This window comes from Apium graveolens, unplaced genomic scaffold (assembly GCF_009905375.1).
Source record: "Apium graveolens cultivar Ventura unplaced genomic scaffold, ASM990537v1 ctg3390, whole genome shotgun sequence".
Classification (NCBI taxonomy): domain Eukaryota; kingdom Viridiplantae; phylum Streptophyta; class Magnoliopsida; order Apiales; family Apiaceae; genus Apium; species Apium graveolens.
The window spans coordinates 49,692-68,570 of record NW_027418083.1 but is presented as its reverse complement, the minus strand read 5'-3'; positions in this window follow the sequence as shown (position 1 = coordinate 68,570).

Here is an 18,879-nt window from a genome sequence, read left to right as displayed (position 1 = left end):
GAATATATGATTTATCAACTGTTCTGTTATGGATTAACAGTGAAATGCGATTTTGATTCAGTTTCTGATTTATGCTGATACTTACGTTGTTGTTAAATATCAAAGGTGGTATTAGTATAGATGATTGATGTTGAATTTAGTATGGAATGTTGTGAGCATCAAAGTTCGTATTGATATCTAATTTGATAGGACAACAAAATAAGTATTAATATCAAGAGTTCGGTTTTGAGTAAAGTTATGATTCAATCCATAATCATTATTTCATGTTATTGTTGTTTACGATATTTCCGTAAACACTGTTTTACGAGTTTTATTCTCGTCAAGATTTAAAGTATTGTTGAAGCATTTCGCTCAAAAATATCAAAATGATTTTGAATACAATTAAGGAATCAATTATGGGGTTCCTCAACTAAACTTTTATGATTCAGCAATTATGATTTTAAATGTTCTGCTTTAATGCAGATGTCGATTTTATATCAGAACGACCCGATATTTACTATAATGATCTTGCTGAGCATTTCTTTCGCTCATACTTGCCTGTTTTCAAATTTTACCTCCAGTGAGGATTAGCTTGCGGTGTTTAGCTGCGTAATTCGAGGAAACAAAGAAGAAACTTTTGGAAGGTGGTTGGTCTAGAGTTTGCGAACTAGTGTAAGTTTTATTGTATAAAGTTGTTTATATTATATTATATTATAGTTGTGTATTTTATTTGGGCCTAGTATACTTCATTTCGAAGTTATACTAGCGGGTTTAGTTTTGAGTTGGAATTTATTGAAAAGAGTTTTAAAAGAAAGTGAAAAATTTATTGATGGAATTTGGAATTCTTGTTTTTAGAACTTTAACCTTAAAAGATCTTAGATTAGCTTGGGGTCATAAATGCTAAATATCTTCCGCTGGCATTTGTTTATTGATTAAACAGGTTAATTTGGATTGAGGTTTCATAGTGATGACCAAATCCCTTGACCCCGGATTTGGGGGCATTACATTGTTGGCAGGCATGAGAAGGGGAGTAGGAATTTCAGGCCTAATCTGTTCTGGAAGTGATGGTTGAGGAATGTTGAGCTTGCCCATGATGGCTCCCAAAGCAACTGAGTTTTACATTTGGAGATGCTTGTGAGAATCCACCAGGGTCTTGATGTCTGTCTGTTGACTTTTGACTAGAGAAGTCAAAGCTTGAACTTGAGTGTTGATAGAAGCATTAGAGGTTTCCAAAGAAGCTACTTGATCCTTGAGTGCTTGAATGTCTGAAGAGGAAGAGCTTGGAGCAGAGATAGCAGTAGATTGGCCAAAGGTAGTAGTAGATTGGCCAAAGGTAGCTTGCATAAATTTCTGAATCTCATCCATGACCAAAGGTGAAGGAGTGTATCTTGCAATGTGCACATAATCTAACTTCAACCTTGTATCACTATGTTTAGTGATATAATCTTTAACAACTTTGTGCAAGCCTACAAAAGACTCCTTGAGTTGAGTTACACTTTTATCAATCCCACTAAGATCATACCTAGACATTTGTTCTGAAAGTGCTTGAATTGGTTTTTGATCTCAGTTTGTGAAGGGATGATTTGGTCCATCTTTTCCCTGACCATCTACATTACTTTGTCCTGATGACCATTCAATGTTATTTGTATAGCTTTTCCAAAGTTGTGAAAAGCCTTGATTCCTTATAGACTTCATTGATGGCACCATGCACCTCTTATGGATTGAGGGATCTTGCACTACTTCCCAAGATAGTAATGTACTCTTCTCTAAATTTTGCTAACAAGGCATCCATCTCAATTGCGAAATCCTTGTCCAACCAAGCATCACAGTTAGCATCCTGACCAGCTTCATCCACAATCTTTGCCTGATTTTCTTCCACATCAGCCTGGTAGGAGAGCATGATAGCTTGGTAATCTTGATTGGACATATTTTGATGTGAAAAACTGCTGTGAGATTTGAGCCAGGCCACCAAGTTGATCAACCCTAAGATCTTCAATTGTAGATGGTTGATTTTCAGTGTCTTGGAGCCATTGAGAGATGAGGTGTGATTGAGAGGTGGAAGGTTGAGCAGCAGAACCACATGTGATTAAAGTCACAGTTTTACTCACAGATTACTTTTTGGTTATGGCTAGTTGTTGTTCCACACTAGTTGTGGGAACCTCCAATTGAATTGGAGGGGATTTGACTGGGTTACTACCATGTGCACCAGTCTCAAACCCTTGTGTGTCTTGCACCACACTGTCACCTGAATGTGCTATAATTGCCTCCCCTATGACAGGATCATTGGCAATTATACTCCTAGCATCAACTGCCAAAACAATTTCAGCTAGGGTTTTGAGGGGAGTTGTTCCTACATGAGGAACCTCCAATTGAATTGGAGAGGACTTAGATAGCTCCTCCTCAGGAGTACTACCCTCAAACCATACAGTTTGTGAAGACTGATTTGCATATGAAGGTGCATTTGTGACATCCATGGGGTCTTCAGTGAAAACTGATGAATCCCCCATGTTTTTATGGTGTCATCAAGGTCTACCCCAGCTACTAGCCTCTCACCATTTAAATGTAGTGTCTGGGTGGTGAGCAAGGTTTCTTGAACCAAGTCACTTGATTTTTCTTGCACTTGAGAATTAGATTCAAGTGTAGTTGGAAGAGAAGAAATTTTAGATATGAGAGATTGTTACTCATGTGTGAGTGTTGGCAGCTCCCCCTGAATGGATGAGGGAGCTTCAAAAAATGTGCCCTCACAGTGTGTGTCATCCTTATTTCTCCTACCATACACTTGAATTGCTTCAGGTGCAGGCTGTGTAGACTCACTACTAGGTGCTTTTACAACTGCATCCTATTGGGAGGATACAGCGGTGGCTTGAGTGGTCAGCTCAGATTTCTTACTCCTTTTGGATCTCTTGACCAAAGGTGACTAAGCTTCTGCTATATCCTCACAAATCTCAGCTATAACTGCTAAGGTTACCCCATTTCTCTTCTTTTTACTCACCTCATCTTTTTGAGAAGATGAGGTGGTTGGTTTTCTAGCTTCTACAGGTTTTGAAAGAATGGTTGCAGCTTGGGAAGATCCCTGTGGGTGTTCCTGTATTTGTACTTCCACAGGTTCAGGGATCATAGTTGTGCTAGATTGTATGTTTGATCTCATGTCAGGCATTGGATAAGGGTAAGTCCTAAACCTCTCCAACATGAATGGAGTGATTTTCAGACTTACATTTACCTTATTCTTTGTAGTAAGTGAGCCAAATATTATTTTGGACACTTGCTTACAATTGCCTATTTTTGTGCTATATATGCCATTCAATAAGTGTATGTCTGCTACTTTATGATTTAAAGTGGACATAAGAAATCTAGGAAAGAAAATTTCTTTACCTCTAGCTGACAGGGGCATTGTTAGCCTGGTTGCAAGTTCTTCCAGGATCAACATACCAACATTCAAGTGTCTGTTGTGGGCAATTGAATACACCAGCTTTTACACAATACTTGAAATGTTGTCATACCCTGTTTTCCTGCATGTGAAGAACTTTACCACAGAATCAAAGATAGAGGACTACTCCTTCCTTAGATTGGTCTTGTTTAAGCTTGACAGGTTGATTCTTCCATTATAATTGATAAAGTCCATAAACTCAGTCAGCTCATCAGAAGTTGGCACCTCCACCAGATTTTTAGTTGGCAGCCCCAAAGCTCTATTCACATCTTGGTCATTGAACTCTATCAGTTGGCCTCCAATTGTACATGTCACCACCATATAAAGAGAGTTGTCATTCATATCAGTCCTCACTACTGCTGTAGTCCAGAATTTATGCAGCACATCTATGTACAAAACAGGGTTTGCAGTCCAAGCTCCTACAAGATAAGATTCAGCCAAAAGTTTCACAAACCCCTTGAAACTGTCAAGAGCCTGGTTAGCATCAATCAAAGTGAGGTAGTTTGTTCCTTTCTCTGGAATAGAGGCTCTTGCAACATTGAGTGTCATTGTTGATTGATGAGAATGAATGGGTAAGAATTTTTTTTGAGAAAGAAGTGAAAATGAGAGAGAAATCGGTTTTTGGATTGAAAAGCTACGTCACTTGAGATCTCGAAAGTTGTAAGTATGTATATGTATCGAGAAGTCTGGGTATTTATAGTAAAAGCAAATGACTTGTCGAGAACTCAAAAATAGACGTTTGGAATTAGCCTATCGAGAAGTCATTTTAAGAAATGAAAAACATATCGAGAAGTCATTTTAAATTACTCTTATAGAGAACTAAAAATTGACTTATCGAGATGTCAAATAAATACCCGGTTTGTCCAAAAATGGACCGAATTAATTCCAAATTTTATTTGAATAAATTCAAAATAAAATTAGAATAAATTGGCCAAAAATATTTTACCAAAATAATTTATTAAATTAAATTATTTCAGTTCTGAGTTATTGATAAGTCTAAAAATTATACTTGTAGAGAACTCTGTGAATTATCACTACTAGAGAACTCTACAAGGACTTATCGATAAGTCATATTTAAGCCTATCGAGAAGTCACTCGAGAAGTCAATAAATTGACTTGTCGAGAACTCACTCGAGAAGTCCTAAAATGACTTGTCGGGAAGTCCATTAGACTTATTGAGAACTCAATTTTCTATATACTTTTAATCATTTTAATTCCGTCTTGTATTAATTTTACATATTAAAAATGTAAATTAACAACTGAGCAGTTTACTTAGAATTTGAAAAATTCCAAGTTGAATTTTGATTTTTTTTAAAAAAATATGCAGAGATTTCTGAAATATTTATAATTCATATTTTAGTTAATTTCCAATTAGATCAAATAAAGATTGATCTATGAGAAATTAATCTGCTACAAAATATTAGCTGAGTTATTGCCTTAGGATGAAGAATTAAGCATTCCAATTTCACCACAAGTCCAGTGAAAGTTGCTTCATCCAAAGATTTAGTAAAAATGTTAGCTAATTGTTTTTCTGTTGGAACAAAAATGAGCTCAATGGTACCATTTATAGCATGTTCTCTAATAAAGTGGTACCTTACATCAATGTGCTTTATTCTAGAATGATTAACTGGATTAGCTACTATAGGTATAACACTAATATTGTCACACATGATAGGAATTTTGTGTAACACTAGGCCATAATCCATTAGCTGATTTCTAATCTAAAGCACTTGAGCACAATAACTTCCTGCAACTATGCATTCAGCCTCAGCTGTAGAAGTTTATACAGACTGTTATTTCTTGCTATACCAGAATACAAGTCTTTGTCCAAAAAATTGACAGCTTCCACTAGTACTCTTCCTGTCAACCCTGCATTCAGCAAAATCTGCATCTGTGTAACCAACAGCTTCAAAACCAGTTCTCTTAGGATACCATAATCCCAAGTTTGGAGTTCCCTTCAAATATCTGAAAATCCTCTTTATAGCCATCAAATATGATTCTTTTGGATTGGCTTGAAATCTTGCACATAGACATGTAGCAAACATGATGTCTGATCTACTTGCAGTTAAGTAAAGCAATGATCCAATCATCCCTCTATAGCTTGAGATATCTATACTCTTGCCCTTTTTATCTTCATCCAACTTTGTTGCAGTAGACATAAGTGTATATGCAGGTGAATAATCAACCATACCAAATTTTTTCAATAAATCCTTGACATACTTAGTTTGGCTGATGAAGATACCATCACTTCTTTGACTGACTTGAAGTCCAAGAAAGTAACTCAGTTCCCGCATCATACTCATTTCATATTCACTTTGCATAAGCTTGGAGAATCTTTGGCAAAGCTTCTTATTTATAGAACTAAAGATGATATCATCCACATAGACCTGAACTAGGATCATATCTTCCCCATGTTTCTTATAGAAGAGAGTCTTATCTATGGTACCTTTAGTAAAACCATGCTTGAGTATGAATTCTAACAGTGTATCATACCAAACTCTAGGTGCCTGCTTTAGTCCATATAGAGCCTTGAGTAACTTGTACATAAAGTTTGGAAATTCTGGATCTTCAAAACCAAGTGGTTGTTGCACATAAACTTTTTCTTCTAGCTCACCATTCAGGAAGGCACTCTTGATATCCATTTGATACACTTTAAAGTTTGAATGTGCATCAAATGCTAGAAAAATCCTTATTGCTTCAAGTCTTGCAACTGGAGTAAAAGTTTCATCATAATCAATTCCTTCTTCTTGTGAGTAACCTTTTGCAACCAACCTTGCTTTATTTCTGGTAACTATACCATTTTCATCCATCTTGTTTTCGAACACCCATTTTGTTCTAATAATGCTTCTATTCTTTGGTACAGGAACTAACTTCCAAACTTTGTTCCTTTCAAACTGATTAAGCTTCTCTTGCATAGCAGATATCCAATCAGGACCCATTAGAGCTTCTTCAGTTTTCTTGGGTTCTATCTGTGACAGAAAGCATGCATGTAGGCATTCATTAGCAGTTACAGTTCTAGTCCCCACACCAGCAGTAGGATCACCAATAATTACTTCTCTAGTGTGACTTCTATCCCACTTCCTTGTATGAGTTTGTTGACTTGTGACTTCACCATTCTCTTCATTATTGGTATGACTGCTAGATCCTTCTTCTCTTTCTCCCCCCTGAGTTTGTGCTATAAAATTCAGGTGTTTGAGATGAGCTTCCATTTCCATGATTTTCTTGTTCAGTAGACTCTTCGTTTGTCATCTGTTGTGAATCAACTTCATCTTCCCCATCAGAATCACTATCAATGTTGAGGTTTTCGAATATAAGGGCTTTAGTTTCATCTTCATCAAGGTATTCCAAGCCTGGACACTTGTCATCATCAAAAGTCACATTTGTGCTTTCCATAATCTTCTTTTGATCTATCACATAGACCTTGTAGGCAGTTCTCTCCAATGAATATCCTAGAAAAATTGCTTCAAAGACTTTTGAGTCAAATTTTCCCACATATTCAGAGTTGTCTTTCAAAATGTAACACTTGCTTCCAAACACATGAAGATGCTTTATAGTAGGCTTTCTTTTAGATATGATTGAGTAAGGTGATTTGCCATGTGCCTTGTTTAATGAGATATCTGTTCTGAGTGTAACATGCAGTGTTAACAGCATCTTCCCAGAAACTTGTTGGCAACTTGGCATCTTGCAACATTGTTCTAGCAGCTTCAACTAATGTTCTGTTATTTCTTTCAACTACTCCATTTTATTGAGGTGTTCAAGCAGCTGAAAATTCTTGAACAATGCCTTTATTTTTGCAGAATTCACTTAATGTTGTATTTCTGAATTCTGTTCCATTATCACTTCTCAATTTTTTTACACAATTGTGATCTTCAACCTGTTTTTCTATCTTCTTGATGTGCTCAATTATGATGTATGGAGTTTCATCCTTAGAGTGCATGAACTCTACCCAAGTGTATCTTGAGAAATCATCCACCATCACAAGTGCATATTGAAAGAGATATGTCCTAAGTCCAATCATGTATGAGGATTTAGGAATAACTTTTATGTAATCTATTTTGATTTCATTGATATTAATAAAGGACTTGTTTTATTTTTATTGCGGGCTCTATCTATTTAAATGTTAAAATAAGATATACCACAGTTTAGAGTAAAGATTTTTATGGATTGTGATGAGATCATAATAATGAGACCTAAAAGATGATAACTCTAAACTTAAATAGTTCCTGGTCGTAGGATTACTAACTGATAATTAATAATCCGCAAAGATCGGTACATACTATGTTTGCTTCATTATGAAGGATGTCTGTTCTCATAGACATTTGTGTGGTGACACTATAGCTAGTATGTAGGTGCTTATTCTAGAATAAGTTCACTGAACATGACTCACACAGTTGAACAACTGATGGAGTTCACTCACGTGTCAGCAGTTGTTCACATAGTGATAGTTGTACAAGTATCCTTAGACTTGAGGTCATCATAGTCATCTTGTGTACACTGAACTATGCTTTGGTTTAGTTCTTAGTCTCAAGGGACAATTATAAAGGCTCTACTGGGTATAGGAATTTATACACGAAGATAGTGTATGATCAATAAAGGATCTACCCCTTCCAGTATAGGAAGAGAATGTTCAATGTTGATCCACTTATGTTAGTTCAGGAATCTCTGGCCAGAGTGAACGAAATTAGAAAGGAGTTTCTAATTTACATTAAATAGAACTAAGCATAGTGAATGGGAAAGCAAGTGATTAAATAAGATAGGCTTGACACAAGTTCCATGCCTTGCATTTAATCGTGACATTGCAGGGTAGAAGGAATTGATTGTACGGTAACTACTCACTGAATAGGTTCTTGGTATTCTAAGCAGTGAATTCGTATTATCCGGATAGTCGCGTGTTGTGAATATGTTGTGTACTTGATGATTACCTAAACAAAACATCTAAGTAGATTTTACTTAGTGAAATAATGTAGCACTCGACGGATAAGAATTATAGTCCCGACGGATAACTCATTATAGTCCCGACGGATGATTAACTTATTATCCATCGAGTGAGTAGCTTATGTAATAATAAGTTTGTAGCACAGTGTTGTATACACCTTTGTATAGAATCTGAAGTAGCATATAAGTCATGTTGACTTTAACTAGATATGCAGAATAGGTTGATTAACTGTACATAAGCAATGTCTTGTAATTCTGTATAAGTGAAATGAAGTCAAGTGCCAAAATAGCTACCAACGGATGATTATCAAAGCTTCGACGGATGATCAAATGACTATCAACGGATGTTTAACATAGCAGTCGACGGATGATCAATCATGTCATCAACGGATGATCTGAAAGTCGACGGATGATCATATCAAGAATTCAAACATCAGTTGAACAGTGAAAGCTGACACACAGTCGTTGAGTTGGATACAAACACACTGTGGAAGCCCATTAACTGGGTAATAGAGGACGAAAAGCAGCAAAGATCAAGACTGTTAGATTTTATATTTGTTCAGTTCTTTTGACTTTGTAATCTTGGTAATATATAAACCAAGAGAGTAGCAAATAGAAAATAACTGAGATAGCTAAGAAACAACAACAGAGAAATCTTTGTAAGCACTATCTTTAGCATTTTCTGTGTTCTTAGCAGTTCTATTCTGTGTAAGTAGCTGTGAGCATTTCTGCACACAGAGTCCTCTCGATATATTAAATATATCTCTGGTGGAATTGTTTAAATCCACCAGAAAGTTTTTAAAGACTCTTGTTTTTAATTACTTATGTTTTGATTCATTCAAGTTTACATTCCGCATTGTGCTAATCAAAACAAATATATCCATAATCGAGTTGAACATTTTTATTTCAAGAAAAAATTTCAAGAATTCCATTCAACCCCCCTTCTGTAATTCTTGCTATATTGTTAAGGGACTAACAATTGGTATCAGAGCAAGCTCTTAATCTACAAAGAGTTTAAAGATCAAAACAATTCAGCAAGATGAACAAGAAAGATGTTGGAGTCAAGATTCTTTTTCTTGATAAAGATAATTACCATCATTGGAAGGTAAAGATGCATCTTCATATGCTTTCTCAAGATGAGGCCTATGTGGACTGCATAGAAAGAGGCCCTCATGTTCCAATGAGAGCTGCAACAGGAAATGAACCATCTGTTCCAAAGCCAAGGCATGAATGGTCTGACCCTGATATTGAACAAGTCAGGAAAGATAAAAAGGCCATGAACATTCTGTTCAATGGTGTTGATGCAGATATGTTTGATAACATCATCAACTGCAAGACTGCCAAGGAAGTTTGGGACACAATACAGATAATCTGTGATGGTACTGAGCAAAGTAAGAGAAAATAAAATGCAGCTCCTGATTCAACAATATGAGCATTTTCATAATGAAGAAAGTGAGTCACTCACTGACATTTTTAGTAGATTCCAAAAGCTACTAAATGCTCTTAAATTGCATGGAAGAGTCTATCAGATTAAAGACTCCAATCTGAAATTTCTCAGATCTCTTCCAAAGGAATGGAAACCAATGACAGTCTCATTGAGAAACTCACAAGATTATAAGGAGTTTACTTTGGAGAGACTGTATGGCATTCTGAAGACCTATGAGCTTGAAATAGAGCAGGATGAAAGAATGGAGAGAGGAAAGAAGAAAGGAGGATCCATTGCACTAGTGGCTGAACTGGAAAAGGAGAAGGAAGTGAAGATGGAAGCTGTGGAATCAACTTCAAAGGCCTGTGAAAGCAAGGGTAAAGGGATAGCTGCAGAAAGTGAAGATTCATTGAGTCAAGATGACATGGAGGACATTGATGAGCACCTAGCATTCCTTTCAAGAAGATTTGCCAAGCTCAAGTTCAAGAAGAACTTTGGAGCTGCCAAGCCAAATAGAAACATGGTGGATAAATCAAAATTCAAGTGTTTCAAATGTGGCTTGGCAGGGCACTTTGCAAATGAGTGTAGAAAGTCAGATTCCAGTAAGAAAAGATTTGAGTCTGTGGATTATAAGCAAAAATACTTTGATCTACTCAAACAGAAGGAAAGAGCTTTTATTACACAAGAGAATGACTGGGCAGCTGATGGTTTGGATGAAGATGAGGATGTCAGCTATGTCAATCTAGCCCTTATGGCCAAGTCTGATGAAACAGAGACAAGTTCCTCAAGCAATCAGGTAATCACTACAAACCTTGCATATTTATCTAAAGCTGAGTGTAATGATGCAATAAATGACATGTCTACAGAATTGTATCATTTGCGTGTTACACTTAAGTCCCTCACTAAAGAAAATGCTAAAATCAAAGAAAACAACTTGTTTTTAAGTGAGAGGAATAATGTGCTTGAGTCTCAGTTTGTTGAGTTTAAGAAACTAAAAATTGAGTGTAGAATTGCCAAGGAGGAATTAATTGAGTCCTTGAAAAAGGAAGAAATTTTAAAGAAGCAGCTCGATCGTGAACAGGAGGTGATTAAAGCATGGAAAACATCCAGAGATGTTCATGCTCAAATCACCAAGGTTCAAGGAATTGAGTCTTTTTGTGATGAAGCCTGGAAAAAGAATAAGGAGAAACTAGAACATATTTTGGTGGATGGATTGCTGACAGATGTAGACTCGACGGATGATGAGGACTATCCGTCGGATAACAAAAAGTGTTATCCGTCGAATGATAAAAATCCTCATCCGTCGACTGTGAGCAAACCCATTAGCAAAGCCAAACTAACCAAGCTTAATGAAAAGTATGGGTCTGTTTCCAAGAACTTTGTTTCAGGAGAGTCAAGTCAAGCCAAGAAAGGGAAGAAGGCTAATGTTGGTCATATGACTGTCAAACAGTTAAGTGATAGACTTGAAAAGATAGAGGTAAAAACAGAGACTAAAAGGAAAAACAATAGGAATGGTAAAGTAGGGATTAACAAACATAATAACTACACACCTGACAAATATGCTCCTAGAAAAATCTGTGTCAAATGTGGTAGTGTAAATCATTTGTCTGTTAATTGCAAATCTACCATGCCTACTCCCATGTCTGTTCAGCCTCAATTCTCTAACATGAATGCCATGCCTGTAAATGCTATGCCTATACAGAACATGAATGCACAGTTTGCTAATATGCCATTTGCACCTAATCCATATTATGCTGCATACAATATGCCTCAAATGCCATTTAGCATGCCTTACTGGAATAACATGTTTGCACCAAGCATGCCATTTCCTGTTAGCCATAACATGCATAATAATTCTGTTGCATCTAGTGGTTTCAAAGGCCCAACCCAAATGACTAAGGAAGAATCTGAAATTCCTAAGTCAAATGAGTTAAGACCTAAGAAACAGAAGAAGAAAACTAACAAGGTAGGACCCAAGGAAACTTGGGTACCAAAATCAACTTGATTTGATTTTGATGTGTGCAGGGAAACAGAAGGAATCTTTGGTACTTGGATAGTGGTTGTTCAAGACACATGACTGGTGATTCTACCCTGCTCACAGAGTTTGAAGAGAGAGCTGGCCCAAGTATCACTTTTGAAGATGACAACAAAGGTTATACTGTGGGATATGGCTTGATTTCAAAGGACAATGTCATCATTGAAGAGGTTGCCTTAGTGGATGGTCTCAAACACAATCTGTTGAGTATCAGCCAGCTTTGTGATAAAGGCAACTCAATAACCTTCAACAAAGAAACCTTTGTTGTGATTAATAATCAAAACAACAAAGTGGTTCTCACTGGTGCGAGAAGAGGAAATGTGTATCTAGCTGACTTCAACTCAACTAAAGCAGAATCTGTAATTTGTCTTCTCAGTAAAGCAAGTCAAGATGAAAGTTGGCTATGGCACAAGAAGCTATCCCATTCGAACTTCAAGACCATGAATGAGCTGGTAAAGAAAGAGCTAGTTAGAGGCATTCCTATGGTGGAGTTTACAAAGGATGGACTGTGTGATGCCTACCAAAAAGGGAAGCAAATTAAAGCATCTTTCAGGAAGAAACTTAATTCAGCAATTGAAGAGCCTCTACAACTGCTTCACATGGATTTGTTTGGACCAGTCAATATATTGTCAATCTCAAAGAAAAGATTTTGCCTAGTAATTGTAGATGATTTCTCAAAGTTCTCTTGGACCTATTTCCTAAAGTCCAAGGATGAAGCTAGTGAAATCATCATCAATCACATAAGGCAAGTTAACAATCATCCTGATTTCAAAGTTAGAAGAATCAGGAGTGATAATGGAACTGAGTTCAAGAACTATGTCATGAGAGCATTTTGTGAGGAAAATGGAATCTTGCATGAGTTCTCAGCAGCAAGGACTCCACAACAGAATGGAGTAGTGGAAAGAAAGAATAGATCTCTTATTGAAGCTGCAAGGACAATGCTTGAAGAATCAAAACTACCAACATACTTCTGGGCTGAAGCTGTAAACACTACATGCTACACTCAGAACATCTCTCTGATTAATCAAGCAAGATGTATGACACCTTATCAATTGTTCAAGAACAAAGCCAACTCTGAACTTTCTTCATGTCTTTGGCTGTAAATGCTATATTCTGAGAAATCAAACTGATCAAAATGGGAAGTTTGATGCTAAAGCAGATGAAGGAATTTTTGTTGGATATGCTGTTGGTAAAGCATATAGAGTCTACAATCTAAGAACCAACATTGTTGTTGAATCTATACATGTTGTGTTTGATGATAAAAAAATTGAAGGACTAAAACATGGAGATTACCATGAGAGCCTCAAATTCGACAATGTTGAGATGGTCAGTGATGAAAGTGATGATGAGAGTGATCAAGAAACAGTGTCTAAGGATAATGCAGACAAATCTACTACAAATGAAGCACAAAACTCAACATCCGTCGAGTTACATAATGCTTCATTTGTCGGAAGGCAATCTGTATTATCCGTCAGAAGACAACCTGCCTCATCCGTCGGTACTCAAAATTCACCATCCGTCAGGTTATCAAAAGGAGCAGGAAGTCAAGGCAGATCACCCATAGAAAGCACCCCAATCTCAAATCAAAGATCCACGAACTCAGGGGGAGTTCCTAGCAATCAAAACTCAATCACACATCAAGACAACATTGAGGTCTCTTCATCTAGGGCTAATCTACCTCAACCAAGAAAATGGACAAAAGATCACCCCTTTGAACTGATTATTGGTGATGTTTCTTCCAGAGTTCAAACCAGGAGAGCAACTCAAGAAGAATGTCTATACAGCAGCTTCCTGTCTAAGGAAGAACCAAAGAAGGTAGAAGAAGCCTTGTTAGATCCTGTTAGGATTTTAGCTATGCAGGAGGAGCTAAACCAATTTGAAAGGAATAAAGTATGGAAGTTGGTACCCAAGCCTACAGGAAAGAATCCAATAGACACCAAATGGGTATTCAGAAACAAGATGGATGAAAATGGCATAGTAGTAAGGAACAAAGCAAGATTGGTTGTTAAAGGCTATTGTAAGCAAGAAGGAATAGATTTTGATGAAACATTTGCTCCTGTTGCAAGACTTGAAGCCATCAGAATCTTCTTAGCCTATACAGCCCATACCAATTTCAAGGTCTATCAAATGGATGTCAAAAGTGCCTTTCTGAATGGAGATTTGGAGGAAGAAGTGTATGTAAGTCAACCTCCTGGCTTTGAAGATCCAAATTTCCCAGAGTATGTCTATTATCTACTGAAAGCACTTTATGGACTGAAGCAAGCACCTAGAGCCTGGTATGACACTTTATCAAAGTTCCTTTTGGAAAATCACTTCACAAGAGGTACTGTAGATAAAACTTTATTTTTCAGAAATGTGAATGGCTCTAGCATACTTGTTCAAATTTATGTAGATGATATTATTTTTGGCTCTACAGATGAGAAACTTTGTAAAAAGTTTGCCAAACTGATGCAAAGCAAGTATGAAATGAGTATGATGGGAGAACTAACTTACTTTCTTGGTTTACAAGTTAAGCAAGTTAGTGATGGAATATTCATTAGTCAAAATAAATATATTTTTGATCTTTTAAAGAAGTTTGATCTAATGGATTGCACATCTGCAAAAACTCTCATGGCCACTGCAACTAAGCTTGAACTAAACACTACTGAAAATTCTGTAGATATTTCAAGTTATAGAGGCATGGTTGGCTTACTTCTGTACTTAACAGCTAGTAGGCCAGATATAATGTTTGCTACATGTTTGTGTGCTAGATTTCAGGCTGATCCTAGAGAGTCTCATTTAATAGCTATTAAGAGAATCATCAGATATCTCAAAGGAACACCAAACCTTGGCATTTGGTATCCTAGAGATTCTGGCTTTGATCTAACTGGTTATTCAGATGTAGATTATGCAGGTTGCAGAATTGATAGAAAAAGCACAACAGGAACCTGTCAATTTTTAGGAGACAAGCTTGTGTCCTGGTTCAGTAAAAAGCAAAATTCAGTTTCTACTTCTACAGCTGAAGCTGAATATATTGTTGCTGGCAGTTGTTGTGCACAGATTTTATGGATGAAAAATCAATTGCTAGACTATGGTTTGCAAGTTGAAAGGATTTCTATTTTCTGTGACAACACAAGTGCAATTGCCATCACTGAAAATCCAGTGCAACATTCAAGGACAAAGCATATAGACATCGAGTACCATTTCATCAGGGAACATGTAATGAATGGTACTGTAGAGTTACATTTTGTTCCAAGTGAGAAGCAACTTGCAGATATTTTTACCAAACCACTGGATGAATCCACCTTTTCTAGGTTGGTAAGTGAGTTAGGTATGCTTAATTACTCTTGAATTTATCTGAATTATTTTGCAAGTTGAAAAGTAGCCAGAAATTTAACTGATCTTTAGTCTTGGATGAAAATTTTGGCTAAGTCAAAATTTGCATCTCGACGGATGACCATTATCCATCGAGTTGAGTCATCCGTCGATATACAAATTGTAAATAAAAATCAATTACTTTTCTGGAGTACTTTAAAGCTCGACGAATATCAATTTATCCTCATCCGTCGAAGTGTCTAAATCTTAACCGTTAATTCCCTGAACATTATCCATCGAGTATACTTACAGTTTGTAAGCATTACACGACGGATAATGGGTGGAATTTTTACAGTTTATTTTAAAACGGCTATTTTAGACAATTTCTATTGGGTAATTTACTTCTCTTTATTATTTTTATCAGTTGATTTTGAGTAAAGTATTAAAGCTTATTTCATTCTAATCATTTTCTTTTATCATTCTCAAATTCAACTGTGTTACTTCATTCTCTCTCAAGCAAAAATCCTCTTTCTTTTCAAGCTTTTCTTCTCTAACAAGGGCACCCGTAGTTAAGATCATGTCACAGACTGGGTTCATCTATGAGAAGAACAACTTCACCGCCTTGGTCAATAAGGGGATTCAGCAATCTGAAGACTATCATAAGATGATGGACTTCGTGAACAACTGCAAGTTAAGTTTTTCCATGCTGGAATCACCCACAATTTATTGTGAAGTTGTTGAGGAGATGTGGACAACAACAATCTATAACTCTACTGACAAAACCATCACTCTAACCATCAAAGGTAATGATTTCTGTATCAATAGTGATGTCATAAAAGCATGTTTCAAGATTTCTGATGATAATGTAACTGCACCACACACTGACACTGATATTGTCAATATGCTCAATTCCATTCATTGTGCACTTCCTACTGCAAAACTAAGTGAAATTAGAAGACTAGGTCTTAGGAAGGAATGGAGTTACTTGTGTGATGTAGTAACTAAAGTCTTTTCTGGAAAAATCAGTAATTTTGATTCTGTGAACATTTCCATGCTTAACATGCTATACATGCTAGTTACAGACAAATATTACAATTTCAGTGACCTTGTTGTGTGTGAGTTAGGTTTTAAACTAGGTGACTTAGCCAAAAGAGGAAAGAATATTTACTATGCTAGATTTTTTATGCTTTTGGCTAACCATCTTTGTCAAGAGATTGAACTTGAGAACCCAAACAACAAATTAGCTTGTTGGGTTCAAGAGAGAAGAATTATTGCAGACTTGAACAGAGCCAACCATCACAAGGATGTGCCAATGTTCTATTTTCCTGTAATGCTGACACCTCAGGTAAGTGAGGTAAGTTCATCCAGACCCTCAACTATTCCAATCTCTTCTATTTCTTTGACTTCAGGCATAGCTATGGCAACTGTGACAATGACCAAACAGTTGCCTACAAAAGCTGCCAAAATAACTGCAATTTCTAAATCCAAATCAAAGAAAACCCCCTCTGGTATCTCTCAAAAGGTACCAGTTCAAAAATCTACCAAAACCAAAGAGGGGAGTGTGAAGGAGGGTAAGATAGGTGAGGGAAGGGGTGAACATCAAAGAAACCCCAAGGATAAGGTTAGAGAGTTGAGTGAATCCCAGCCTAGCCACACTGCAGTTTCCCAACAAACTGTAGTGCTTAAAAAGGACAAAAGCTCACTTCTAGCTGCATCCTCCCAAAAGGATGTGGCTATTGAACAAAGCTTTAATCCAAGAGCACAGGCCAAGAGGGTTAGGGACACAAGCTCACACCAAACTTACACTAGAAAGAAGAAATCCAAAACAACTGGGGATGCACAGAGCACACACTTAGTGCAAACTGGTGCTAAAGACACAGTCCCTCACTGGAACACAATACTCACCAACTCTCCAATACTCACAATACTCACCAACTAACTCACTGGAAGTGGACATGATAAACACTTCAATTCCTGATTCCCCTTCTTTAACTCTGTTGGGGAAGCCAAAATCCAGTGCAAGTGAGCATCATCTTTTAGATGATTTGTTGGCTCACTTGCCAATTCTTTCTGATTCTATTGTGACATCTGTGCCTCAAATAACTTCAATCAACACAGAGTCAACTATAGTTTCTCTTCCCACCTCATTCATTTCTACTCTCTCGATGGATATTGCTTAACAGCAGTTATCCGTCGGATAGCTTTACCACTCACCCGACGGATATCACTTATCCGTCGAGTGTCTCTGCACAACTTCAAACTTCAATAATTTCAAGTGCAGAAGATTTGGTGGTAATACAATCACTCTTAGGACTGAGAGAGGAGAGTGCATTAAGTGAGAGGCTGGGTTGCTCCCAGGCAAAAGGAGAGGAAAAGAGTGAATCTCAGCAATCCATTCATTCAGGATTGGCAAAAGTGAGTGAGAGGAGTCCCACCTTAGTAGGTGAAGGTGAGGGTGTGAGGGTGGGGAGCCAGGGTGAGACCCTGATGCAACAAAAGAGAGAATATGAGAGAAAGACAGGTACTGGAGAAATAAGGATGCAACCAGCCATTGCTAGTGAGTCAATGATTGTGGATGATGCTGAAAAGGAAAGACAATTTCAGCAAGATTACAAAGCTGTAATTGATAACATTTCCTTGGATGCTGACACTTTTACTCACCCTGTTTCAGCCTATCAACTGTTGGCTGCTCAGGGCAATGTGGAGGCAGCGCAGAATTTGAATTTAGTGCACACTACAGAATCTCTTCAAAGAGATAAAGCTGCTGTGAACAGAATGCCTTCTCAAGCTGGAGAGCCATCTGAAGAATTTGGAGTAAATTCTGATGATGATAACTCTGGTTCTTTGGATGGAAGCATGAACGTAGGGGAGCTGAAGACCCAAGTTCTGCTTTCAGTTTACCTAAATGGGCATGGGCAAAGGAATTTTCACCAGGGCAATTTGAGGTATCTTTGGTAAAACAAGTAATAGCTATTCAGCAGGCCCTTCAGGAAGCTTCAGATGCCGGTACCAAAGCTGTTCTTCAAGCTCACCTAGACTCTTTACATTTAATGAAGATCCAACACTCAAGACAGAATCTCAGTGTGGATGAATTAAAAAAGGAGATAGCTGACTTAAAGACATATAACTCTGAGAAGCTGGATTCAATAATGCCATATGGTACCATGCATGATCTATTACTAAGGTTGAGAAGAGAACCAGATTCTGACAAGAAGATAGCCAAGCTGGAGAACAGAGTTCAGGTTATTGAGAATTCAGTGGCTCTCCTTCTTCAAAATCAACAGACTCAGACAAATCTTCTTATGCAACTGGCTAAAGCACAAGGCCTAACTCCTCCACTTGATGATAACAAAAAGGGGGAGAGAGAATCAAGAAAGGGGGAGAAAGGACCAACTGAGGGGGAGAAACTTCAAGTTCAAATCAGCAAAGTAATTGTACCTTCAATTACTATCTCTAAGCCACCAGTTGCAGATGGTATAGATCTTATAAATGCAGCAGCAGTAAATTTGAAAGATGCTGATAAAGAAGAGTTGACTCTGATCAACTGGAAAAAGATTGATGAGGAAATACAGAAAAAGTTTCAATTAGTCAAGGAACCAGATCAGTCAGCCATCCATCACTCTCATGTCAAGCCAATCAATGTGAATGAGATGAGCATGAACTATATGGAGAAAGGACAATCTTCTTGCATCAAGACTACAAAGGCTGAGATAATTCTTAAACCAAGGGCAAACTATCCAAAGTTATCTTTGAAGAACCCTATGGATTCTGTGTATGAGACAC